Source organism: Stenella coeruleoalba (assembly GCF_951394435.1).
Source record: "Stenella coeruleoalba genome assembly, chromosome: 11".
In the NCBI taxonomy this organism is placed as follows: domain Eukaryota; kingdom Metazoa; phylum Chordata; class Mammalia; order Artiodactyla; family Delphinidae; genus Stenella; species Stenella coeruleoalba.
This window is the reverse complement of record NC_137157.1, coordinates 35,950,305-35,977,200: the sequence shown is the minus strand read 5'-3', so window position 1 is coordinate 35,977,200 and position 26,896 is coordinate 35,950,305. Positions and strand designations below refer to the sequence as shown.

Sequence of the window (26,896 nt, the reverse complement as noted above, 5' to 3'; positions counted from 1 at the left end):
AGCGGCTGGGCCCGTGAGCCATGGCTGCTGAGCCTGCGCGTCCGGAGCCTGTGTTCCGCAACGGGAGAGGCCACAACAGTGAGAGGCCCGCGTACCGCAAAAAAAAAAAAAAAAAAAAAAAGATATTATGTCTCCCAAAATTGAAAAACAAAAAGCTTGTAAAGCCCATTTCTACCTCTAACTACCACTCAATGTCCCTCCTTCTGTTTATAGCAAAACTTTCTATTTTCATTTGGACCTACTCCATACAGGCTTTTTCCCCAATGATGTCACCAAAACTCCTCCTGTCAAAGTTACTAGAACAGCACAGAACATCATTAAATCTGTTTGTTCTCAGTTTAACGTTATTTGTCGTATTAATCGCGTTTGACACAGATAATTACTCATGCCTCCTGGAAGCACTTTCTTCACTTGGTTACCAGCACACCCTCTCTCTGCTGCCTCCTAAATCTGATCCGTCTTATCACGCATTCCCTTGGCCGATTCCTTCCCAACCATCCAGTCTCTTAACCTTGAAGTTCTTCTCTTTTTGAACAGCTTCACTCTTCTCTGTATACTCAGTCTGTCAGAGATCCCAACCTCTCTCCTAGCTTTAAATACAGTGACGACTCCCAAATTTATATCTCAGGCTGAGATCACTTCTTTGGACTCCAGACTAATCTATTCAATGTGTACTTAGTATCTCCACTTGCAGGGACCCCCTCAAGCAACTAGTCCGAAACTGAGCTCCTCATCTTCTTCCCACACCTTCTTCTCACATGGTCTTTCCCACTGCAGTAAATCATCTCATTCTTCTAGTCGCATAAGCCAACTTCCACTGCAGCTACCCTTGTCAAAGGCAACAACGTCACTACTGACCTATAATACTAAACTGGAGTCCTTCATTAGTCTGCTTTCAGCACAACATTCAAAGCATATGTCAGATCATGTCACTCCTTGAGAAGCTTACACCTTCACCTCCTTCAGTTCTTCAGTCAGGTACCATCTTCTCTTAAGACCTTTCCTGATCTCCCTGTTTAATATTGGCACACTTTGCTTGTAGCAGACCAGATGGTAAATATTTGAGGCTTTGCAGTCATAATGCCTCTGTTTCAACTATTCAGCTCTTTGCATGCCTTTGCAGCACGGAAGCAGCCGTAGACAATACGTAGATGATTGAATGTGGCTGTGTTCCAGAAACATTTTATTTATGGGCATTGAAATTTGAATTTGATGTAATTTTCATGTATCATAATATATTATTCTTTCTTTTGAGTGTTTTCAGCCATTTAAAACATGTAGGTTTTTAAATGGGCCAGCAGTGGGCTGGAGATAACCCACAGACTGTAGTTCGTTGACCTCTCTCCTTATATACATTCCTTAAACCCTTTGTTTGTTATATTTTTATATCATATATTGCAATATAACATGCTATATATTTTACTTATTTTTGTGTGTATGTCTTAGAAGTAGCATTTAAGCTCCATGAGGCCTGAGATTTTTGAACTGTTTTGTGAACTGCTGAATCCCCAATATAGGTGCTCAATAATTAGACGAATGAATTAGTGAATGAACAAATTTCATTAAAAATGAAAGTAAAGAAATTTGGCTATAATGGAGGAGATCACTGAAGGACTCAAACGTATTTTAGAAATGATAGTCATAGAACTACAGGAGAGATATTTTAACCATTTGCAGCTTACAAGTCTCCTTTAGTGACTTTTTTCTTGAAATTTTAATTATTTCATTGTTATAGATTTTTTTTTCAACCTCCCTAAACCCCCATTTATTTAGTAAGAGATACTTAATGCAGTGATCTACTTACACTTGGGATGGCCATGCTTCCTGTCCTCCTATGGTTTGTCGACTGAAAAAAATTACACAACCTGAAAGTAGAGAGTTATGTTTTATTCAATGGACGTTCTGAGGACTTCAAGCCTGGGACACAGCATCTCAACGCTGAAAAACCATTCCCAAAGAGGCAAGGGGGGATCCTGGACATATCAATATATGAGATTTCGCAACAAAAGACCAGGTAATCTAGACATTTCTTTTATTAACATTAGTGTTAATAAAAGAAAACCAGATATCTCAAGTTAAAAATTCAGCACTTTTCTATGTATAGGAAGATGCAAGAGTCAGGGCTGACTGAAATCATTCCTTTGATATGCACTTCAGCTATCTGGAGCCAGTATCCTGTGTTTTCTCATCCTGAGTTGCCTCAGGGTACATCTTCGGAGGTGGTTGCAGCAGCTGATTTCTAGATTGCCTTGGCAGTGGGCAGCCCATTTGTCTCCATCCTGAGTTCCCTCAGGGCTCACTCTCCCGGGCAGCTGTAATGTGATGGCTTGATGGCCGCAACATTCTTTATTTACCGATGTGGCAGGCAATATTTTGGTTCACGGGTTCTTCAAGTTCTGGCATTAAAAAACCTGTAGATTCACTACACGCCCTCCTGCTTCTCTGCTGGACGCTGCCCTTTCACGTGGCTGTCCTGTTCACTTAGCATCCAGGACTTAATTTTCTAAGAATATTGCCTTCATAATTACCACTTAATTTCTTCTTCTCTTGGGTGAACCAAAGAAGGTCACAAAGTTCTAAAACTTCTGTCTTTGACTGAAGTAAATAAAAGTGTTAAATTATAGGCATTAGAGTATAGCTTAATTTCTATGAGCCATTTCAAAATACTGAAATTGGATTTAGTTATTCTATGTAATGGACATTAAGCATTTATGAGACAAATGGCCTATAATTTAATTAGATACTTAGTGAAGTATTCATAAGATACTTTAAGACTAGCTAATATGTGATAGCAGAAAAGGATCTTGCCTCTAATTTCTTACATGAAATAATTGAGATGTGCCTCTCTTATACTTCTAGAGAAGTTCTTTTTGGTTTCTTGTTCAGATACAAATCATAGGTCGAGATGAAATGTAGCCAAGTTTTTTCTGTAGTCACATATCAAATCACTATTCACGGTTGTTGCATTGTCAATACAAAATTATGTTTTTTGAGTAGGTGAAAATGTATTTGTGATTTTGTAGACATATTTGACATGTATCACATATTCATTATGGTTCCCTAACTCAGTATTGAAGATGAGTCTAAAAGAAATCAAAGTTGGCATATGAGAATTAATCGTTGGAATAATTTATTTTGCTCTACCTTCCTTTTCAAGTATGTTGGTTGTTATTTGTGAGTATGGGTGAATAAGTGTTCAATAAATATATCTGAGGTTCTCAGTTGCTTGGACTCTTGGTCTGTGCAGTTGCTTTATTGATGGCTTATTATTTGTTTGCTCGCTCACTTGTTTTATATTAATAGGTTAGACCAAGGAAGGGAGTCAAGAAAATAAGTGTGTAGCATTTTCAAAAATAGAGTTGCTCAGAGAAGAGATAAGATTAGGTCAAGGTGATACAAAATCTGTTTTATTTACAATTTTGGAAGCTACTATGCAGAAAAGTGTCATCAAGCCGGTCTTTAATGCCTTCCTATAATGTGCTGACTATACAGGCTTAAAGTTAGGAGGTTCAGTCTGAACGTGACAGTTTCAGGTAACGAACGTTTCAGAAATAAAGGCCAAGTGTGCAAGTGAATGCAGAGATCTTGAGGGGGAGATGTGAGCTTAGACTACGTGAGTGGCAGAAGTTCTGCCATTCAGCCTCCCTTGATTTGCCATGAGTGTAGATACACACAAGCCATGTTTATTTTTACATTTTCAGCAGGTGTGACACTTTGGCCAGTGTAATGGCTTGGAGTACAGCATGGCTTCACCTTGATTGGTGTGTCCTGATGGAATATTTTCTGAAATGATGTGTGAAGACCTTGCATCATTATTTTTACAAGCATGTATCAACAAAGTCTAGGCCCTAGGAAAGTGCAAATAGAATGCCATGCAGCAGACAGTATGTTTACATTTTATTTTTAGTCCCTGGAAAGATTTATAGTTTCTGGAGGGATTGCTTTACTCCTGCTCGTTATGTTTGATCTGGTCATCCTAACTTAGAGCATTCACAAAACTTTCCACTTGCTGTGTGCCTGAATTCTCCCAGGGAAATGTGTTTCTTCCTATTCAGTCTGTGGATGTACAGTTGCTGCCTTCTGATGTCACGTTGAAATGTGATTGCTCTGAATGACACTGTCAGCCTTGCATTAATCCTGCTTGTTCACACCAGGGTCCCCATCTGCTTTGTGAAAGGGAAAAAAAAATGTGTCATCCATCTTTAGAGAGTGTATGCCTAACCTAAATTTCATCTTAATCCACTGTTCTAAGGTCTCTGACATGCTTATTTCCATAATAAAAAATGAATATTTTCAATTAGCCCCATTCAGGAACAAATCTGTCATTTCCACAACATGCAAACTACTGTCTCCCAGTTGACCTCCATCAGATCAAAGCTGTGTATTGCAAACATAGAAGTTAATTATGAGAAGTGATGTACCTAGGTTAAAAATAATCTCCTGGATCTGATTGTTGTGGCATCTGTCAAGTCTTTATTCCAGTATAACTTTGATTCTGTCAATGTGGTATGTCCATACCTCTTGTTGTATTGTATTTTTTTGATCAGACCAATTTACAGAGCAAAAAAAAAAAAAGAGGCCAGCCGCCGGCCCCCCCGCCCGGCAACAAAAAAGAATTAGCTCTCTACTTCCATCTTCCATGGCAGTTGAGTGCTTAAATGTTATAAGTCTAAATCTCGACTTCCAACATGTCTCTGAAAATACATTTTAATAACAACATGATTGTTCCAGTGACATGTTTCAACTCCTTGGAATGAGCAGTCATTGTATTAGATATATTCAAACTCATGCTTCACACATACACACTTGGATGGCCTTACAGCTGGAAATCCTTCTGTGTAATATGACTATGATTGAGAAAGCATGCACGTGTTCCTCCCTCCCCTTCATGCTAAAAAGAAATGCATAAAGTGTAGAGTGAATTATGTTGCTTAAATCATATTTGGACTAGAAACAGGCAAGGACTTTGGTTCAAAGAAAAGGAGAAGATGCTATGGGCTTTTGTAGCAGCTCTCTAGATTAGTAAGAGAAGACAGCTCTTGGTGTTTGAGAGACATAATGTTTGCCTACCGTGCAGATCTTTTTCTAAACTTCTTTCCTTCATTGTTTTTAACCTTCAATAAATTCTTCTTACTTTCATTTTTCTAATCTTCATGGATTTTAAGTCATTGTATATTTTCTCACATAGGTAGAAATTTATTTAGTCATTTTCCTTCAAATGATGAGCTACGTGCTTGTTGCAAATCAAGATAAAGTATGCCAATTGCATTTTTTAAATTTATTTATTTATTCGTTTATTTAATTTTTGGCTGCATTGGGTCTTCGCTGCTGCATGCGGGCTTTCTCTAGTAGCGGTGAGCGGGGGCTACTCTTTGTTGCGGGGGGCAGGCTTCTCATTGTGGTGGCTTCTCTTGTTGCAGAGCACAGGCTGTAGGCGCACAGGCTTCAGTAGTTGTGGCTCGCGGGCTCTAGAGTGCAGGCTCAGTAGTTGTGGCACACGGGCTTAGTTGCTCTGCGGCATGTGGGATCTTCCCGGACCAGGGCTCGAACCCGTGTCCCCTGCATTGGCAGGCGGATTCTTAACCACTGCGCCACCAGGGAAGCCCCCCAATTGCATTTTATAAAAGCTGTGAGTGAGGGATAGGGGGAGAAGAGGGTTATTATGGGACTGTATGAAATCGTGTGTGTGAAACTTTTGAAAACTGTAAAGCACTATACAATTTAAATAATTTTTCATTCAATTAAAAAAAGTTAAAAAAGAAAAAAGCTGTGAGTGAAACTTAGGTGGCCTGGGATCAAGGTTTTCCATTTGGATCATGTGAGAGACTTCCTGTGAAATTAAGGACATAAGGAAAACCATCATAGGATCATCCTCAGTGAAGAATAATTTCTGAGGTCATATCCTTAATTTAGTAGATGTACTTTAAAATCTGTTAGAAATTGCCACCACCTTTGAAATGACTTTGTTACAGTCACTGTTTGCTATCCCCCAAACCACAGCTGTTGGCATTTTGATTGCTACTGAAATGAATAGCACTCCACACTGTGGCAATCACACCCATCATAAAAGTTAAGCGAACATTCTTGTAATACCCGCTGGGATGGAACAGAGGTAGGAGATAAGGATTGAGCACACAGGATAAAATATGTCACTGACAAATTGAAATTACTGCCTTAATACAGTGTCGTGTCTTGCTTGTCACCTATATCTGTTTTGTTTTATTCAAAACTATTTCAAAAACACAAATACTGTGTTGAAACAGAATCAGAATGAATCATTTCTGTTATCTGTCAGAATTTGCCTTGCCTTTGCTAGACTTCCTGTGTTGTTTTCCCTTGCTGGATGTACAGTTTGATAAATCTTTTTGCAGAGATGCTTTATTCAAAATATGACTGTAGTCAGCATATGACTACAAAGAACTATCATTTCTGAATTGCGAACATTGCATTGGTTGTGGGGTTTTTTTGTCATAAAATTTTGTGAAAGACCTTTCATTTGTTGTATTAATATTTCATTTTTTAACAATTTTTTTTCCATTTTGGTTTGGTCTCAGAAGGGTTAACATCATGGCTGTCACTACTAACATCTGAATCTCCAGACTAATTGAAATGCAGACCCTGCTCTGTGAAGGCTTCTCTCCACTGCTGGCTCTGCTCTCCACAGTTTGCTTTAAAAAGTAACAAACTGATTTTGATATGACCCATTCATTTCAAAAGTTTCTATATCATTCTTATTTCAGAAGAATAAAAGATTTGAAGCAACCTGATCATTTATCTTGTCTAAAAGCTTCACACCCATAAGGAAGGAATCTCCCTTTACCCCTTAGCTCAGTCTTCGTATGTCCTTTGTAGACATGTCTGATTCTTCTTTGGCGTAGAAATTTGTATTCATGCCCTGGACTATAAACTCCTTGAGGGCGGTGAAGCCTTCTTCTGTACAATGCCCTATAGTTCTTAAAACAGGGCATGGATATCAGTTTTGCTGACCTCACAAATTTCAGGAGCATAAATGATACATAATAGAATGTACACCTCCTAATAGTTAGTGATAAATGCCAACTGTGCAATTAAAGTTAGCTCAAGACACATACAGAGCAAAAAAATATATTGTTCCTTTTCACCACTTAATATAGCATATCTGGCAGCAACCTTGACATATAGTAAGTGCTTCATAAATGTTTGTTAAATTACGCTAAGATTGGACTAGAATCTACCTCTCCTAGGTCACCTGTTTTTGCTAAACCATACGAAGTTTCCTCCTTTCAGAAAGCATTCACTGAGAGTTTCTTTCACATGCCAGAGCCTGGCACTAGACTATGAAAACAAAGTAAATTCACTATCTTACCTTCCAGCATAGAAGACAGACACAACAAGTAGATATAATTCATTGTGGTAAGTGTTGCAATTAATGTATGTAGACAGTACTATGGCAACAGAGAAAGTAAGCTATGAATAAGAGATTGTTCAGTTCGTTTTTGTGGCCTCTCCCGTTGCGGAGCACAGGCTCCGGACGCGCAGGCCCAGCGGCCATGGCTCACGGGCCCAGCCGCTCCGCGGCATGTGGGATCCTCCCGGACAGGGGCACGAACCCGTGTCCCCTGCATCGGCAGGTGGACTCTCAACCACTGCGCCACCAGGGAAGCCCTGTTCAGTTCATTTTTGAAATGAACAGAAGTCTGTAAAAAAGAGAGTGGAAGAAGAGCTTTGTCAGAAGAGTAGTTTGATAAGAACTGGATGCTCAAAATAGCACACGGCAGAAAGAGAAGTTTCACGTGGCTCATGAAGGATGTATATGGAGGGCTTATTTGGGTGCCAAGTTGTAAAGGGTTTCCTAGTACTGGGATGAAAGTGGATTCTTTTCTGTCGGCACAGGCTGATCCTCTAAAACCCCACTGTGCTTAAGAAAGACAGATGGTCAGGTTGAAGGTATTGGATTAAGGAAGAAATTGAAAGTGTGGAGAACAGGAGGCTGATAGCATTTAGGAATGGGATGAGATGCTAACCCAGGCAGTGCCAGTAGAAATGGAGGGCAGTAAAGAGAGGAAGAATATGAAACATATTGTTCACCTTAAATTTGCTTGTGGCCCCTGGGAAAAGGAACTAAGAAGCCAGAAAGCAAGGCAGCTGAATAGAGACAGAGAAGCAGGCCATAAAGGAAAGTCTGTTCTGCATGCTAGAGCACGAGCAAAATGCCATCCTTCTCCCACATACAGTGGTCCAGGCCCCATGATCACTGTGACACATTTTGGTGGCTCCTGCTGTCCCTCTCGCTGCCCAGATTTCTGTTATCCTCCTCTCACCGCATTGAAAGTGCACCTATATCAAGGATTTTCCATTTCATGTATAACATTTTTTTTTTTGTGGTACGCGGGCCTCTCCCTGTTGTGGGCTCTCCCGTTGCGGAGCACAGGCTCCGGACGCACAGGCCCAGCAGCCACGGCTCACGGGCCCAGCCACTCTGCGGCATGTAGGATCTTCCCAGACCGGGGCACGAACCTGTGTCCCCTGCCTCGGCAGGCGGACTCCCAACCACTGAGCCACTAGGGAAGCCCCTATGTATAACAGATTTTTCACCTTAGAAACAGTGGTTATCTAGTTGTTAGCCTTGAGAAAGTGACTCTGACCCGGAAAACACCAGGCCAGACAGTCTTATTTACCAGCTGTTCTGAGGTGATGGGAGCCCTGAGTAATTACCTTTCAAATATCACCATGTAGTTGACAATCCTTACAGAACATATTCTGTCCAAATGTTAAAGAACAGGTGGATCGGGCTTCCCTGGTGGCGCAGTGATTAAAAATCTGCCTGCCAATGCAGGGGATATGGGTTCGAGCCCTGGTCCGGGAAGATCCCACATGCCGCGGAGCAACAGAGCTCGTGCACCACAACTACTGAGCCTGTGCTCTAGAGCTTGCGAGCCACAACTACTGAGCCCGCAAGCCACAACTACTGAAGCCTGCACGCCTAGAGCCTGTGCTCCACAACAACAGAAGCCACCGCAGCGAGAAGCCAGCACGCCTCAATGAAGAGTAGCCCCCACTCGTCGCAACTAGAGAAAGCCCACGTGCAGCAACAAAGACCCAACACAGACAAAAATAAATAAATTAAAAAAAAAAACAGGTGGATCACTGAAGAGGAAATGTAAAAAGCTAGTAAGCTTCTGAAAATATTATTAACCTCTCTAGTAATCAGGAAAAAAAACTTAAGCACAGAATAAGATACAGTTTTCCAACTCTCAATTTGCAAAACTTAAAAAGCCAGACAATACTAAGTGGTATTAAGGATAGGAAACAGAGAGACCCCTGTTACATGTTGATGCTAATGCATTTTGCTACAACCACACAGAAGAGCAATTTGGTGATATCTGGCAAAGTTGAAGATCCCCCATGTCTAACAACTCCAGTCTTAGAAACTCTCCCATAAGTACATGTGGAGATATTCACAAGAATATTGATGGCAGCCTCCTTTTTTTTAAGATGAGAGGTTTTTTTTTAATTGAAGTATAGTTGACTTACAATGTTGTATTAATTTCTGCTATACAGCAAAGTAATTCAGTTATACATATATATATATATACACACACACACACACACACACACATTCTTTTTCCTTTATGGTTTATCACAGAATATTGAATATAGTTACCTGTGCTGGACGGTAGGACCTTGTTGCTTATCCATTCTATACCTAATAGTTTGCATCTGCTAACTCCAACCTCCCAATTCATTCCTCCCCCACCCTCCTTCCCCTTAGCAACCACAAGTCTGTTCTTTATGTCTGTGAGTCTGCTTCTGTTTTGTAGGTAAGTTCATCTGTGTCATATTTTAGACTCCACATATAAGTGATATCATATGGTATTTGTCTTTCTCTTTCTGGCTTACTTCACCTAGTATAATAATCTCTAGTTGCATCCATGTTGCTGCAAATGGCATTATTTCATTCTTTTTTATGGCTGAGTAGCATTCCATTGTTTATACGTTCCACATCTTTTTTATCCATTCATCTGTCAATGGACATTTAGGTGGTTTCCATGTCTTGGCTATTATGAATAGTGCTGTTATGAACAAAGGAGGGCGTGTAGCTTTTTGATTTATAGTGGCAGCCTCTTTTAAATAGTCTGTAAGCCTATCCTTCAGAAAATGGGTAGTCATTCAACAGAATTTATGTGAAACAACAAAACCTTACATATATCAACAAGGATAAATCTGAAAAACAAAAAGATGAGCAGAAATTTCAAGTTCCGAGTGAGTGCTTGTCAGGATGGCATCCCATGATGGATAATGACATATGTGTAAAATTAAAACTTATAAATGTATAAGATCATACATTTGCTATGGGTACACAAAAAATAAAAGTGTGAAGCATACATGGGAATGATAAATACCAGCTTCAGGATAGTGGCTTTCTTGGAAGGAAGGGGGGTTATTTCACTGAAAGATATTTAGGGGCTTCAATTGTCTTTATAAAGTTTCATTTGTTAGGCAGGTACACAGTTTTTATTGTATTCTCTGAAATTCTTGTATGACTGAAATACTTACAATAAAGAAAAAACCCTGCCTATGGCTTTACTTGTGTGTTCATTCATTTAACCTGTCACCCATCCGTCTTTTCAGCTACCCATTCATTTATTATTCTTTTCTGTCAAAATAATTTTATTTAAACAATCTCAGAAGTTGATCACGGCTTAAACCAAGTTGGGAGAAAGGAGCATAATTATAATTGAAAGACAGATTTAAGGGAGATTTGAGGGTGAAGTTGCCAAGACTAAACAACTGGATGAATATTTATGTGTGCGTGTGGGGGAAGGTATTCATTCCCCAGGAATCAAGGGTAATGTATTGAGGTTTCTAGGTTGGTATCAGCCCACTGCGCATGCCAGTGGGTCCAAGGAGAAGGAGTGATATTGGAACCGAGGGGAATAGGGTATCTAATTTTGTCTCAGTCCATGTCACACTTTTTTCCCATAAACCTGATAGATAATCTTAAAAACTTTAATTTAGTAATTATTTATTAAATGTTTGCCATATACAAGGCACAATAAATATAAAGAGATCCCTTAAATGTATGCAGAAATACTCTTTTTCATGAATATGTTTCTTTAAAGTTTATACCATTCATTCTTAAGCATCATGTACAGTTACTGCTCCGGTAAATTAAATTGGGTAAGCAATTTCAACTGAATCCAGTTGAATGGCAGTAGGCAGCCTTCATTAAGTTATTGGGTAACTATTTGAAAAAGAGTGAGAATCCATTAAAAACTTCAGACTGTGCAAACTCATTTAAGTTTGCAAATTCAGAAGGGAAGTTAAAGGTGGTTATCTTGAAAACATCCCCCAGATGTGTAGTGTATTAACTGAATAACAGCTGGGTAAGGCTAACTCTAGACGTTCTTTCTTAAAAGTTATTTAGTTCTTACAACAGTAAATGTACAACTATATGGATAATTTCAGCAACACTTTGAGTGAAAATTGATATATTTATAAAACTAGAACTATTGGTCTGTTATCTCTGTCTTCATCTTTTTCAGAGCTTCTCTTGCCTGTTGATTTATTTTCAGAAAAGGGAAGTGGTCTCAGGGACTAATGGGATACAGAGAGGCCAGTTACTGTGTGGGTTTACAACTTCAGAACATTTCAACCAAGTCCTTCTTTTCCTTTTCCTAGGCCTCACCCATGTCCTCTGTTCAAAGTTCTATATTTTAGTCCTTTTCCCAGTAGAAACATGGATTCCCAATCTTAAATCCCCTTATGGTCTCACTATTCCTCCTCCATAGATATCTTTCCAAGACTATGTATAGGCAAAGGCTAGGAAGATGATTTTGTGTTCCAGTGCTGTGTGATCAGCTGGTTTCCTTGGGAGCCTCAAGGGCATTAGATTAGAGTAAGACCTTCATAATCTTACCTTTGCTCTACCCCATCCCAATATACATCTACATATATATTCATTTTAATTTTGCTTATTTCCTCCAATGTTAGAGAAGTAAGCCAACGAGCACAGTAAAGTAACAATAAAGGCATAATTCCCTAGAGACTTGGAAAAGCCATCATTCGTTGCCTCATTATGGCTGCTAGTCAGCCCCTTTGATGTAAAGCATCTGTCCTCTTCAAGGAAATGAGAAAGGTCTGGTTTTCCTTTCTAGTCTGTGAGGAGCCACAAGCCCCATGTTACTGGGTTGCAAGCTGCTTGCCTGCCTTTGTTAACATGCTGAAAATTTCATCGGCTGTCTTTAATAAAAGAGGATGTGTGTGAGGGAAGACATCAGCAGATGTGGTTGGGTTTCTGTTCCCCAGTCCATGAGTCATAGCTGGCAGAGAGCAATGACACTACTATGTAATCAGACAGCCGGTCAGTCACCTGGACTTCTTGCATTTCAGTTACATAGTGAGGCAGTCTTTAAATCTGTTTAGAAACCCTTACATGCTCTTCTTTGGTTATGAAAAAGCTTTTCATGCCCTCTCCTTCTGTCTAACAATATTTAGTCATTTATGGCTTCTGTTAATAAAGTTTCATTTGAACATTTATTACCTTAAATAATTACATGGCCAAGAGAAGAATTCTACTTTATGGAAGGATAGACATGTGATCTGATACACTTTTGCTCTGTAGGAACTTCATCTTCTTATAGGAAACTTCATCTCAAAAACCCTAAAAGGACATAATCTAGAATCTGGAAATAACCTCTAGAACCATGCCTCTCCAATTTTAGTAAGCATACAAAGCATTGGGAGACCTTGTTGAAATTCAGATTCTGAGTCAGTAGGTGGCAACTGAAATTCTGCATTTCTGTCAAGCTCCCAGGTGATGCCAATGCTACTCCTTGCAATTTTTGTAGCAAGGCTAGAAGACCTGAAGGCATTCAGTCCAATGGGCATCCACTAAGCTACCCTGGTCATTGCTGTGGAGGAGAGACATGACAGGCTTCAAAGATAAAGAAGCCCTTGTCTTTGAAGAGAGAAAATAACCCTATAAGAAGAAAGTCTTTTATATCTAGTTTTATTCATAAATGTTTAACAAACACATGAAATTTTTTATCAAAATAATGGTTGATACTATCAAAGCCGTTACCTAAGGCAGTGATACTCTTATGTCACATTTGAACACACCAGTATGTAAATTTCATCAGTTTCTATTTATTCAAATAAGAAGCTATAGTGATGCTTTAAGCATTACATAATGTATGTCCATAGGCTTTTAAAATTTTTTAAAACACTCTTTTTTACTCTATTAAAATAGACATATCTAAACCAAAATGTTTCATCTGAATGTAGAAATCTATAGCTGCTTAAAAATATTGAATGATGTTCTTAAATATGCACATTTTTAGTTTATTTGGATTTTGACACTTTAGGGGACACAGTTAATGAGTATATGTGGCTTTCAAGAGATCAGTTATCCCACATTAACTTCATAATGTCAATTTTTTATTATTTTTGTTTAATGAGTAACACTAATGTGGATAATGCAAAATTAGAATCATTCCAAACACCATTATAATTAGCATTCCGAACTCATTTTGATAACAGATATAACTGCCTAATTGTGTTTTCTTCGAATAATATTAACTTTTTTTCATCACTTGATAGCAGAAAGGTGACTTCAAAGTAGTCTAAGGAGAGATGGACCCCAGGCTGCAATTTAGTAACAATAGTAAAGCCTATTTATGTGGCTTGGTATGTACTTCACCACCTGTTTTCACAGTTATCTTTTCCAGGTTTAACCTAAGAAAGGCTACACACCTAGTTTAGGCAGAGCCAGTTCACACATCCTCAGCATTTGGACTCAGTGGTCATTCAGGCATATTGACAAGAAGATCCTACTTTGTGTGTTTGAGATGATGAGGAGACAGAAAAGGAGAGGGGAAAGACAATAATGTTGTATCCTCATGTAATCTCATTAACAACCCTGTGAAGCAAGTACTGTTCTCATCCCGTTTCCAGAAGAAACTGTGGTCTCAGTGCTTCCTAGGTGCACATGTCACTGGAGCAGAACTGGCATTGGAACCTGTGATTCTGTAACCTCTTGAGTGTTTTTAATAATCCCCTTGAGTTGCAATTATAGTTAGGTACAGACTCTGATAATAAAGTGGTTCAAGAAATAACCACTACCCCACAGAGCCATCTGGTTTCTCTCAGCCCCATCACTGGGCCTTTTCTATTTCTGGTTAGTAGGGAATGGTCTCCAGCCGTGGTTCTCCCTCCCCATTTCCTCTCTTCCCACTCAGGATAGCAGGAAGTCTGAACATTTTATCTACTTAGCATCTCCAGTAAGTCAGGCTGTGAACACACTTCGCCTTCAATTTAGTAGCTGTTTATTGACAGTCATGCTAAGCTCTGGGAGTGGAGGTAATTCAGAAATGTGTCCCAGCATCAAGAAACTCAGTATAACAATGGGTGGTATGATAACAAAGTTCTTTTAGGAAGACAGAATAGGTGGTGTTATTTCAAGTTTCCAATGTGGAGCTATTCACTGCTCATGTAATTTAGAGCTATGTTTATTTGGATTGGTGTTTAAAATTAGAAGTTGACCATCTGTATTTTTCTTGATAAGTATGGAGTCATCCTAACCAAAAGGTTTTCGAAGGTCAGGAATAGCTTATATTTGCAACATTGTTTTTGGAAAAGAAAAAAGGATACAGAAGAGTCGGAAAAAAAAAACTTTTTTTTTACTCTATTAAAATAGACATATCTAAACCAAAATGTTTCATCTGAATGTAGAAATCTATACCCAGCAGTTGAAGACTTAAGACAACTTTGGTATACATCCAAAGAGACACGTTTTGCAGCCATTGAAATAAAAATTATAAAGTATGTATAACAACATAAAAATCATAAACATGCATGTGCTAGACCTCAAGCAAAATGAGACAAGAAAAAGTGAACTTGTTGACATTTATAGAGTGTTTATTATGTGCATGTATCAATACTGTGCTACATTTATTTTCTCATTTTATCTTTCTAACAACATACAAAAAAGTTGATGTTTATTCAGTATTTCATAAATGAAAGAATTGGGACACAGATATGTTAGGGGACCTCACCAAGGTCACAGCCGGTGGTTGAGCAAGAACTCAGATCCAGGGCTTCCCTGGTGGCGCAGTGGTTGAGAGTCCGCCTGCCGATGCAGGGGACACGGGTTCGTGCCCCGGTCCGGGAAGATCCCACATGCCGCGGAGCAGCTGGGCCCATGAGCCATGGCCGCTGAGCCTGCACGTTTGGAGCCTGTGCTCCGCAACAGGAGAGGCCACAACAGTGAGAGGCCTATGTACCGGGGGAAAAAAAAAAAGAACTCAAATCCAGTACTCTTCAAATCCAAATCTGATCATCTTTTCCCAGCTGATATACTCTGAGCTATTCAACCCTCCCCCCAGCATTGTTTCTGATTCAGAAATAATTGTATTTACAATAAAGAGTGGAGTCATATGAATTCAGCTGAAAAAAATGCTTGCATTGTGAAAACACTAAACCATAAAAATAATTGTGAATCATTTTAGGCTGTATCCTAGTTGCCAAGACAATTAATAGTTGACACCATTTGTAAAATGAAAATATAATCTTAGCATAAACAATTTTAGTTTTATCTGATGTTTGAAGTATGCATTTATGTAACTACCAAGGTATCAGCTGCCCTTTGTTAGCCAGAAAGTTCCAGGGACAAGACAAGAACAGAACAGCCCTTATTCGTAGATAACAAGCAAAGTGTTTTTTCCTTTGGGAAGGCCTTGTTGTCGTTAACTAATGTTTGAGAATTTGGGTATGGAAACCCTTGTATTAAACTAGTGCTACATACTATATTGCTATATTGATTGTAAACATCGACCATTAGAAGTTTAAAAGCTGTTTGACTTAAAAATTAGAACTTTATCTCGTGAAACTACATGAGTTAAATTTGGAAAGCATTTTAGTGGTTGCATTTGAATTTTTTTCAGGGTTTTCACCCTGAAAACATCAGTAAAATTTTACAGTATATTTTACTTATTTATATATGTTTGCAGAAATGGCCTAGAATATTGATTGCTAAGGAGAGAAAGCAAAGAATGGGTAGACATAGATTTGTCAACTTTTCCCACTTAATTTTTTATTTCTTGGCATTGAGTTGAAAAAAAGTTCAATTCTTTCCATCTAAAATTGTATCCCGTTCAACTTTTTTCTCAAGAAAGTACAGGGTTACTAGGTTACTAGGTCTCCATAGGTAACCTATACTTTCTCATTAAAGAAAAAGCTATTTCCCTAACTGCCTGCCCTCTTTAAGGCACAAAGTACACAGCAGCTGTTTGAAAACCTTTTTTTCCCTTCCTGTTTTATCTACTTGTATAAATTGCTACATTGCTTCCATAAAATGCCTCCAGACATAAGGGAGTCATTTGCATAAATGGATGAAGATTTTTGTCTTCCATGAAGGAAAGCTTGCCATGGCCTCTTAATCGTTTTCCTTCCTCTCTCTGGTTCCAGTATCCGGCTGCTCTGATGAACTTGGGAGCCATCCTGCACCTCAATGGACGACTCCAGAAGGCCGAGGCCAACTACCTGCGGGCGCTGCAGCTCAAACCGGATGACATCATCACGCAGTCCAATCTCCGCAAACTCTGGAACATCATGGAAAAGCAAGGCTTGAAGACCTCCAAGACTTGACACGGGAGGGCCGTACCTCATCCTCCCCCATATTTGAAAGCCGGCCTCATTAACGAACAGAACTTCCCAGCAGTGCTATGACAAGAGTTAGTTTGGACTTCAAGACAGGGGGGAAGAGGTCACTGAGGTCACTGCCACTTCTGGGAGTATCCACTTTGCTGTGGGCACAGCCATTAACACCAAAAAGAGGAACATTGGAAACCTCCTGCAGGATATAATTGTTACCCGTAGAACCGTAAACCAGAGCACTTAAAACAGGATCTTTTGGCATTCTTAAAGGGGGGAGGGAAGCCTATGTTTCAAATTTTGTTCAATTTTGAAAGCTAACTTGGAAATTATACTGTTCCTTAAACACTGTGAGAGGAAGTCAGAATTTCTGTTCAGCCACGGTAAACTATTACGGTCAAGTGTTCACACGCAGTGATTCAAGTGTCGTGTGAATCCTGGTGAGCTGGCCGGTTGTCCTGACGCTGCTGTCTTCCCTCTTTGGGACAGCCTGCTTATCCGTGTCTAAAACTTAGAAAACTTTTTTTTTTTTTTTTAATACTGTGTCAGGATCTGTCAGAGTCTACATTTGTTTCCTGACTAGTGCACGCAACGTTTTATGATTTAGATGTCACCATCATGTGGGCATCCTTTGCTTTTCATGTTCTGAAAAGGGTATACAGAACAGAGCAAACCGTGTTTCTCACTGGTGTTGTAGGAGGGACTGGGGAGGCCTTATGTGTTCCAGGCAGGCATATTTTACTCTGACGTCACTGACGTTTTCCCAAAACTGCCTAGGAGGATTCATTGTATTAATTCTTAGGCTTTTGAAATTGCCTTTTAAAATGGCTATTCCTGGTTAACGCTCATGCTAAGGCAGTAAATCAAAAGGAAGCTTAACAAATGGTCTAGTTCCAATAACTAACCAGCAGCTATTAGACAAAAGGGAAGATGCTTTGTGCCTTCCAGATGTTGCTGGGTTAAAAATCAAGTCTGTGCGAGGGTGTATAATGATGGCTGCCAACGCTTTTATATTCTGGAAAGAGTTGGTATGAAATGCTAATCACTTTCTAATAGGTACCTAAACAGCAGTGCTGATAAGTTTTTGAGGAATTATTTTTAATCATACTTTGTTCTTCCCAAAAGACATAAAAAATGACTTATTTTAAGCTGCAGGTAGACTATAGCATTAGCCCACGTGTTTCTAGGTCTCCTGCCAAGTGCTTTTCACAGTTGAAAACTCTTTTTCACTAGCAAATTTGGCATTTTATTTCATTACCTATTAGTAACCACTTCAGTGATAATTTCACGAGTAAAAGACTATAAGGGAAGTAGAGAGAAACATTTACTGAACATTTTTTGACTTGCAGTCAAACTTTGCTACTAAAAATTAACTTTGTAAAAACAACGATCCACTCTCAACTTCTTCCTAGAGAAAGTAGCTATACAATACCCAACATATTTATTTATTTATTATTCTACCATAGCAAAATAACAAAACTTGATTCATTAAACCAGTTCTTTGCAACTTAAAATTAGCTTTTTTTCTTGTCCTTTCACATTCAGTGTATATATGGTCAGCGTCCCCATTTAAGGGAAGCTGGACATGCAAATAGATCATATTATGTTTTCTTCATATTTTATATGTTTTGCTGCATATCTGAGTAAGGTGGGGTAAAGAATTAAAGTAGTGTTCCTATGGCATTAGTGTTTTGGTGAGAAGGGCAACATAGTGAGAGAGATTTGTTGATGGCATTAAAAGAAGGCCCTCCTAATATGTATATTATTTGGTAAACATTTCATTGAAGGGCCAAAAGTTAAATTATAATTAAATCACTGTGTTTTCAGAATGATATTTAATGTTTAACAACAACAAACACGTGGTCAAACCAAAAGCGTGGGTTGAAGTATATTTTTCATCTTCTAGTGCATTGGCAATTGCAAAAAAATAAAGGCAAAAAGGAATTTAATATAAGGATATAGAGGTGAATTCAGTGTCTAACATTTTTATTTATTTAAATAGTTATTGACCTATGATGACTTCCTAGTCTTACCATTTTGTGTCTTTTTATTGTTATTGTTCTTCTTTTCACACACTTGGTTCTTGGTAGGTTCGCTGATGGCACAGCAGAGGCACTTCATGTTGACCCAGTTCCCAAGTAGCGTTAATAATTGGGCCTGTGTCATAAAATGCATGGATCATTAACAACTAAATGTCCCTGACACCTTTCACTACAGGGCTGGGCTTAGTAACTGACCAACTTGGGGGGAGTGTTGAGGGGGTCTACAGAACATGGTCAAAAAATGTCTCCGCTCAGGGATTTATGGTGGATTATTGCAGACAGTGCTAAAAATATAGAGCACAAGTTTACTAAATTAAAGTTTTATTTTTTGAGAAACTGTTGTTTGTATAAATTATCAAGATTTGTAGGCTTTCCTTTTGTAGAAATAATTGTTTTATGTGCCAGAGAATTTCGATTTTGTTTTCAACAATAAAGCATTGATAACAAATACGTTTATAAGCCTTTTTAAAATCGTCTACAGCAACAACACTTATACTGTCTTGGATTTTAACAGGCCGATGAGAAAGCTGGAAATCTCCAGAAACTTTTCCCAAACACCATTTTAGATATTAACTTTGTAGATTCCTTTAGGTTTTTCTTAATGACCTCATCAAGTTGTCTCACATATTTGGAACTTTCTCATTTGATCCACGATTTACTGGCTAAACAAAAGCTCTTCACTCCACTCTTCGGAAGCAGACAATGAACTAACACAATAACATCAGAGAGCAGTTGTAAGAAGTTGGGGGAATGTTTTGGAAAACTTACGAGGAAAAACTTCACAGAAATTTCAAGTGAACGAGAAGCTTCAAATTCCAGCAGTACCCCAGGGGGCAAAATACATCTCAAATCTCTATGGAATAACAACATCAAGAGGTCAATATGTGGTGAAGTGGCAGAGGGAATGAAAGCCAATTCAAAGTCTTCTCTGATTGCATTCTGCAGGAAGACCACCCAAAATCACACTGGAAGAAGGTCAAAATCCTGGTACGCGCCTTTCTCTACTACAAAACTAAATATAACAGAGTTACCCTGGTTGCATTGCCATTTCAGCTTGTGGCAGTTCCAATGCTTAAGCCAAGTTTTCTAGCAATACCCCTTCATTAAACTGAGTTGAGTGTTAAATAGTAGGAAGCAAATTCTGTAGTATTGGAAATAATATTTAAATTAAGTGAAAAATCATATTCCAAAGGTACGTAGAGATGAATTGGAATGATTACAATTCTTAAATTATCCACAGAAACCCAGTTTTTCCCTGGTAAGAGAATAACCAAGGCTTAGATGCATTTCCTTTCTTTGTACTGTAAATGTATACTATGTGAAAACTGTCATCACTTTCATTTGTGAAAACATCAAATGAAGTCATTGGATCCCCAAATCTCAACTTTTTAGAAAGTGATTTTCAAAAATATCATGTTGATCATGAGCAAATAGTAGATGTAATTTTCATTTATGGTCTATTTTTTTTTTTTCATTTATGGTCTATTTTATGTTCTTCTACTCCACAGAGTGCCAGGCTAGAAAAACAATGTGAGAAAAGAAAGACATGGCCCCTGCCTTCACTGGTTTCAGAGCGTAGTGCCTCAATCCAAGTTAAAACTCTACCCTGATTTTAGAATAGAATCAATTATGCAATATTTCGTATACTAAGATGACTTAATATCTGACATTTCTGTCAGATATTAACAGTGTATAACTGCCACTAAGTAGTTTTGGGAACTTGGTTAAATCACTTACCTTGGGGGCCTTATACTCCTCAGGTGGAAAGTAAATGGCTTTAGTTACATGTTCACGGAAGTCTTGTTTGGCTCTCACAGTCTAAATTGTTCAGATGTTTTTCATGCCTTACCTGTCTTAGTCTGTTTGTTTGGACAGCTATAACAAAACACCACAAGCTGGGTAGTTTATAAATAACAGAAATTTGTTTCTTACAGTTCTGAAGGCTGGAAGTCTAAGATTAGGGTGCCAGCAGAGTCGAGTGAGGGCCCCCTTCCGGGTAGCAGACTTCCTGTGCCCCCTCACGTGATGGAAGGGGTGAGAGTTCTCTGGAGCCTCTCTTATAAGGACATTAGTTCCATTCATGAGGGCTCTGCCCTCATGACCTAATCACCTCCTAATACCATCACCTATGGGCGTTAGGTATTCCACATATGAGTTTTGGTGTAATGTAGATATCCGGACCATAGCAACCTTCTTTCATCTTCATGATCAATCTGTAGTAAGAGAGGTAGAGAAGGTGATTTGTGGGAGATGGAATAGCTAGAGAAATACCAAAGGGGGCGGAGAAACCACCTCCGGACTCAGGTTCACTGCCTGAGTGCTCTCATGACACAGGACATGTGAGCATAAGGCAGCATGGGGACAGTCTTGCTGCTTGCTAGCTTTGGGACATGGACAGGTTATTTCATACCTCTGAGCCCTGGTTTCCTTATCTGTGAAGCTGGAACATAACCTCACACATCCACAGGGTGTTTGGCATAAAATAAAATCCTTATATCTAAATTTTATCCTATAACCAAGGAATTAGGCAATATATAATTTTGTTATTATATAAAAATTTTAACAAGATAATCGAATTCTCTGTCAGTTTTTACCTTGTCTACCGTATTTTATGTTCTACTCAACAACAACTCAAGCTTTCCTTATAACTGACTCCTGAATGTGCTGTACCCATGTCTCTCAGCAGAATAGAGCTGTGCTTTCCTCCAGGATCAGAACTAGAGAATCGGGGTCTTCTAAATATGGCCATTTTTACCAGAACAGTGTTTGAAGTAGGGAATTTGGCCCTGCTTGGGATATTAACACTTTTCTATAGCTCACCAATAAAACAAAACTATGTCATCTTTTCTGTACACAGAAAATCTGATGATATCAGCAACCCTTATTATAACTACTACAAATTAATGATTATTATTGATTATACATTAGCCACAATGTGTCTCTTTTTGACCTTCAAGCTCTACATTTTTGAGAAAGCCAAGGTAGAGAGAGAAAGGATGGGCACTTGGGAAATGGACAGTTAATTGCCATTAGAAATAATTAAGTTTTTGTTGTAGAAGAGGAGAAGTTGATTGGAACAGTTCGAGACTGTGTCCTTTTTGGTTGCTTCATAACCTGCCAAGATTGAGCCACTGTATTATACGGGGGAAAACATTTAACAAAGAAGAGAATGGATAGAACAACCACAGGAGAGGTTGGAAAAATGTTCAACCAGTTTGAAGTTTAGACTAGAACTGTCCATCTATTCTGATTTGAAATACATTTAATTTCTCTCCTACCTCCTTTGGATTTGACAGGAATATCCCTCATTCAAGACAAAGCTACCAGCCATTCTCAAGTCAGATGGAGAGAATAGAGTTCTATATTTCAGTAATAGCTCAAGACTCCTAGAAGCACTTTTTCTAATAATTTTCTATCATGTATCTTTCTTTTCCATCCCAGAAGACTCAAAATAACTCCTCTGAGAACTTTCTCTTGGCAACATCATTGAGCAGCTAGAGACTATAATGAAAGTTTAAAAAACATATTGAGAGAGAAATCAAGCAAGTAATTTCTTTCCAAAAATACTAAAATGTCATAAAAGAATTAAAATGCCTTTTTTTTTTCAGCTGGACACTCCTCTAGTATTGTGTAAAAGATCATTGTTACCAGAGAATCAGAATTGGTGAGGGAGGAGAGGGGTGAGTTTGTGTGTGAGGAATAGAAACAAGTGATTACCTTTGATTTTTTAAAATTAATTAATTTATTTATTTATTTTTGACTGCGTTGGGTCTTCGTTGCTGCGCACGGGCTTTCTCTAGTTGCAAAGAGCGGGGGCTGCTCTTTGTTGTGGTGCACGGGCTTCTCATTGCGGTGGCTTCTCTTGTTGCAGAGCACGGGCTCTAGGCACACAGGCTTCAGTAGTTGTGGCGCACAGCCTTCAGTAGTTGTGGCTCGCGGGCTCTAGAGCACAGGCTCAGTAATTGTGGCGCACGGGCTTAGTTGCTCCACGGCATGTGGGATCTTCCCAGACTAGGGATCGAACCCCTGTCCCCTGCATTGGCAGGTGGATTCTTAACCACTGTGCCACCAGGGAAGTCCCTACCTTTGATTTTAATGTAGGCCCTTTTCTAATCTCGTTTAGCAAGTAATGGCCATATTGACTCTGGCAATAATTAGCTTTTTAATTCTGCAGACATCAGTTTATTAAATTACATGAAGCCAATTAATAATCTCAATATGTTTTCATTTTTAGTTCTTTTTGTGTTATTTTAAAAATGTTGTTATGCTTAATGTCTGGATATTTTATGTTTCCTTTGCAATAGACTATCATTCTGTAAATGTTCCTTGGCCTATACTTTGTGATGATGGCTATTTGGGAAATTTCACTGGAATTATGATATTTTAAAGTATCTTTTTAGAAATCTGTCCTATACCACCAAGTATTTAGCTGTTACTACGTAGTATTCTATTAAATTTCAATTGAATAATTTTGCATTAAATGATATAGAAGGGTACATCAATATTAGGTTTTATTATATCCCATTGGGTCCATTCTCCCAATTCCCTACTGATGATATTAATAAAATGTGATTATACTGGCAAAGCATATCTCTCTATATTGTGAGTCAAGGAACTTTATCAGTTAATTTTTTTTTAGCATTTATTTATTTATTTTCAGGAGTAGATAATTTTCATGTATAAGTTTAAAATATATATATTTGTTTTGTTTCTTAAATTCCACATATGAGTGAGATCACATGGTATATGTCTTTCTCTGTCTGACTACTTTCACTTAACATAATACCCTCTACGTCCATCTATGTTGTCACAAATTTATTCTTTTCTATGGCTGAGTAATATTGCATTTTATATATATATATATATATATATATATATATATATATATATATATATATATATATATATATATATATACACACACACCAAATCTTTATTCATTCATCCATTGGTGGACATTTAGGTTGCTTCCATATATTGGCTATTGTAAATAATGCTGCCATAAACATAGAGGTGCAGATATCTTTTTTTTTTATTTTTTATTTTTTAACATCTTTATTGAGGTATCATTGCTTTACAATGGTGTGTTAGTTTCTGCTTTATAACAAAGTGAATCAGTTATACATATACATATGTTCCCATATGTCTTCCCTCTTGCGTCTCCCTCCCTCCCACCCTCCCTATCCCACCCCTCCAGGCGGTCACAAAGCACCGAGCCAATATCCCTGTGCCATGCGGCTGCTTCCCACTAGCTATCTACCTTACTACGTTTGTTAGTGTGTATATGTCCATGACTCTCTCTCGCCCTGTCACAGCTCACCCTTCCCCCTCCCCATAACCTCAAGTCCGTTCTCCAGTAGGTCTACGTCTTTATTCCTGTCTTACCCCTAGGTTCTTCATGACATTTTTTTTTCTTAAATTCCATATATATGTGTTAGCATACAGTATTTGTTTTTTTCTTTCTGACTTACTTCACTCTGTATGACAGACTCTAGGTCTATCCACCTCATTACAAATAGCTCAATTTCGTTTCTTTTTATGGCTGAGTAATATTCCATTGTATATATGTGCCACATCTTCTTTATCCATTCATCTGATGATGGGCACTTAGGTTGTTTCCATCTCCGGGCTATTGTAAATAGAGCTGCAATGAACATTTTGGTACATGACTCTTTTTGAATTTTGGTTTTCTCAGGGTATATGCCCAGTAGTGGGATTGCTGGGTCATATGGTAGTTCTATTTTTAGTTTTTTAAGGAACCTCCATACTGTTCTCCATAGTGGCTGAACCAATTCACATTCCCACCAGCAGTGCAAGAGTGTTCCCTTTTCTCCACACCCTCTCCAGCATTTATTGTTTCTAGATTTTTTGATGATGGCCATTCTGACTGGTGTGAGATGATATCTCATTGTAGTTTTGATTTGCATTTCTCTAATGATTAATGATGTTGAGCATTCTTTCATGTGTTTGTTGACAGTCTGTATATCTTCTTTGGAGAAATGTCTATTTAGGTCTTCTGCCCATTTTTGGATTGGGTGGTTTGTTTTTTTGTTATTGAGCTGCATGAGCTGCTTGTAAATTTTGGAGATTAATCCTTTGTCGGTTGCTTCATTTACAAATATTTTCTCCCATTCTGAGGGTTGTCTTTTGGTCTTGTTTATGGTTTCCTTTGCTGTGCAAAAGCTTTGAAGTTTCATTAGGTCCCATTTGTTTATTTTTGTTTTTATTTCCATTACTCTAGGAGGTGGGTCAATCAGTTAATTTTTTGTCACTTCTGTTTATAGAACTAATTTTTGCTTGGGCTTGTATTCATTCCAAAATTTTGCTCTGTGAATGACACTAAAGATAAGTTAGTCTGCTACTATTTCTCAAGTGGCCACAAAGTGATATTCATGGAAATCATGACAGCAATATGAACCCACGTGCCGCAGAGCAACTAAGCCCACGTGCCACAACTACTGAGCCTGTGCTCTAGAACTCGTGAGCCACAACTACTGAGCCCTCATGCCACAACTACTGAAGCCCGCACACCTAGAGCCCATGCTCCACAACAAGAGAAGCCACCGTAATGAGAAGCCCACCCACTGCAATGAAGAGTAGCCCCCGCTCGCCGCAACTAGAGAAAGCCCTCACGCAGCAACAAAGACCCAATGCAGCCAAAAATAAATAAACAAATAAAACAAATTTTTTAAAAAATTCTAATATTCTCTCCTGCCCACTAGCAGGAGAGAATATTAGGTTTGACCTCTGCACTTTGAAATGAAGAAGCTGTAGTTTATAGCAGTCAAATGACATAGCTTAGCTTACACATTCACAGAGATCAAACGTAGCAGGTAAAGTGTCGAGTCCTAGCTACAGGTTACATCCTACATGGCTCAATGCCAACCATCTAGAGTTTGTGAAACATCTCTTCTTTGGAGGAGAGGGTAGACACAAAGCTCACCAGCAAAGGTTTGCTCATGGATTATTTATGGTTTGCATACGTGGAAGATATTACTACCTGAAACTCCTAATCACTAAACTCAGTGTGGGTCCCTGATTTAAGAAATGAACTCTTCATTTTAGGATAAATTTATGAACCATGCCTAACAAAACACAGCTGGTCTAAGTAAAAGTGGTACAGAGAAGCATTAGGGTCGATTAAACCATTTCCAAAGATCCATTCCTGTCATCTGATGACACTGCTTGGTTATTTCTTCTGACCTGGCCATGATGGATCAGTGATCCAAAGTTCATTAGCGATTTCAACAGGCACAATGTGCAAGATTTCAGTAGACATAACCAAATTGGATGTGATCCTTCATGATGAAATTGGCTAGCATTTTTTTAAAATTTATTTATTTTATTTATTTTTATTTTTGGCTGCATTGGGTCTTTCTTGCTGCATGCGGGCTTTTCTCTAGTTGTGGCAAGCGGGGGCTACTCTTCATTGCGGTGCACGGGCTTCTCATTGTGTGGCTTGTTGCAGAGCACAGGCTCTAGGCGTGTGGGCTTCAGTAGTTGTGGCACTCGGGCTCCGTAGTTGTGGCTCACAGGCTCAGTAGTTGTGGCGCACGGGCTTAGTTGCTCCGCGGCATGTGGGATCTTCCCAGACCAGGGCTCGAACCCGTGTGCCCTGCATTGGCAGGAGGATTCTTAACCACTGCACCACCAGGGAAGCCCCTGACTAGTGTTTTATCCTTTATTTTACTTGAGGCTCTTCTATTTGGAGTGCACTAGCTAGATGAAAGCTTTTTATAGGCCAGAGATAATTGTAGAATATGAATAATATGCCATTTCCCTGTTGCAGTATAGCAACAGTAAATACATTTGCTACAAGTCTTTATGATCATTGACTAATCTGTGTGATTCCCTTTCACCAACCTTGTCCACCTTCTCTCTGTTATACACACACACACACACACATGCTTGCACACACGTCCATGTACACACACACACACACACACACACACACACACACACAGTCTCACTCTAACTCACTCACTGTGTGGCTGGAAAGTCTACAACTAAACTTGAGTTCAAACATAAGTGTCTGTTCATTTGATCCTCCAGGAGAGGAAGTCATGAGGATTGAGACATACTTTGAAATGTTTTGATTAGCGGAGGAAATAAAGTGAGATCAAAGCTTTTGTCCTTCAGTGAGCAATTTAAATCCAGACAAGCAAGAGTCCAAAGGAGATGAGGGCAGGCACTTCTTAAGCTACTGTTGTAAACACCTTGGC

General features: G+C 38.8%; 1 protein-coding gene across 5 annotated transcripts in view; it reads left to right on the top strand.

Annotated features, from left to right (window-relative positions):
- TMTC2 (transmembrane O-mannosyltransferase targeting cadherins 2) overlaps nucleotides 1-26,896 on the top strand; it is an 859,721-nt gene that overhangs the window by 377,756 nt on the left and 455,069 nt on the right. The window contains exon 13 of one of the 5 annotated variants that reach the window (XR_013830422.1): nucleotides 16,447-19,661. The exons of the other annotated variants lie outside the window; for them this stretch is intronic. The gene's annotated coding sequence lies outside the window, so the exon portion shown is untranslated. The remainder of the gene's footprint in view (nucleotides 1-16,446; nucleotides 19,662-26,896) is intronic. 5 annotated transcript variants of the gene reach the window in all.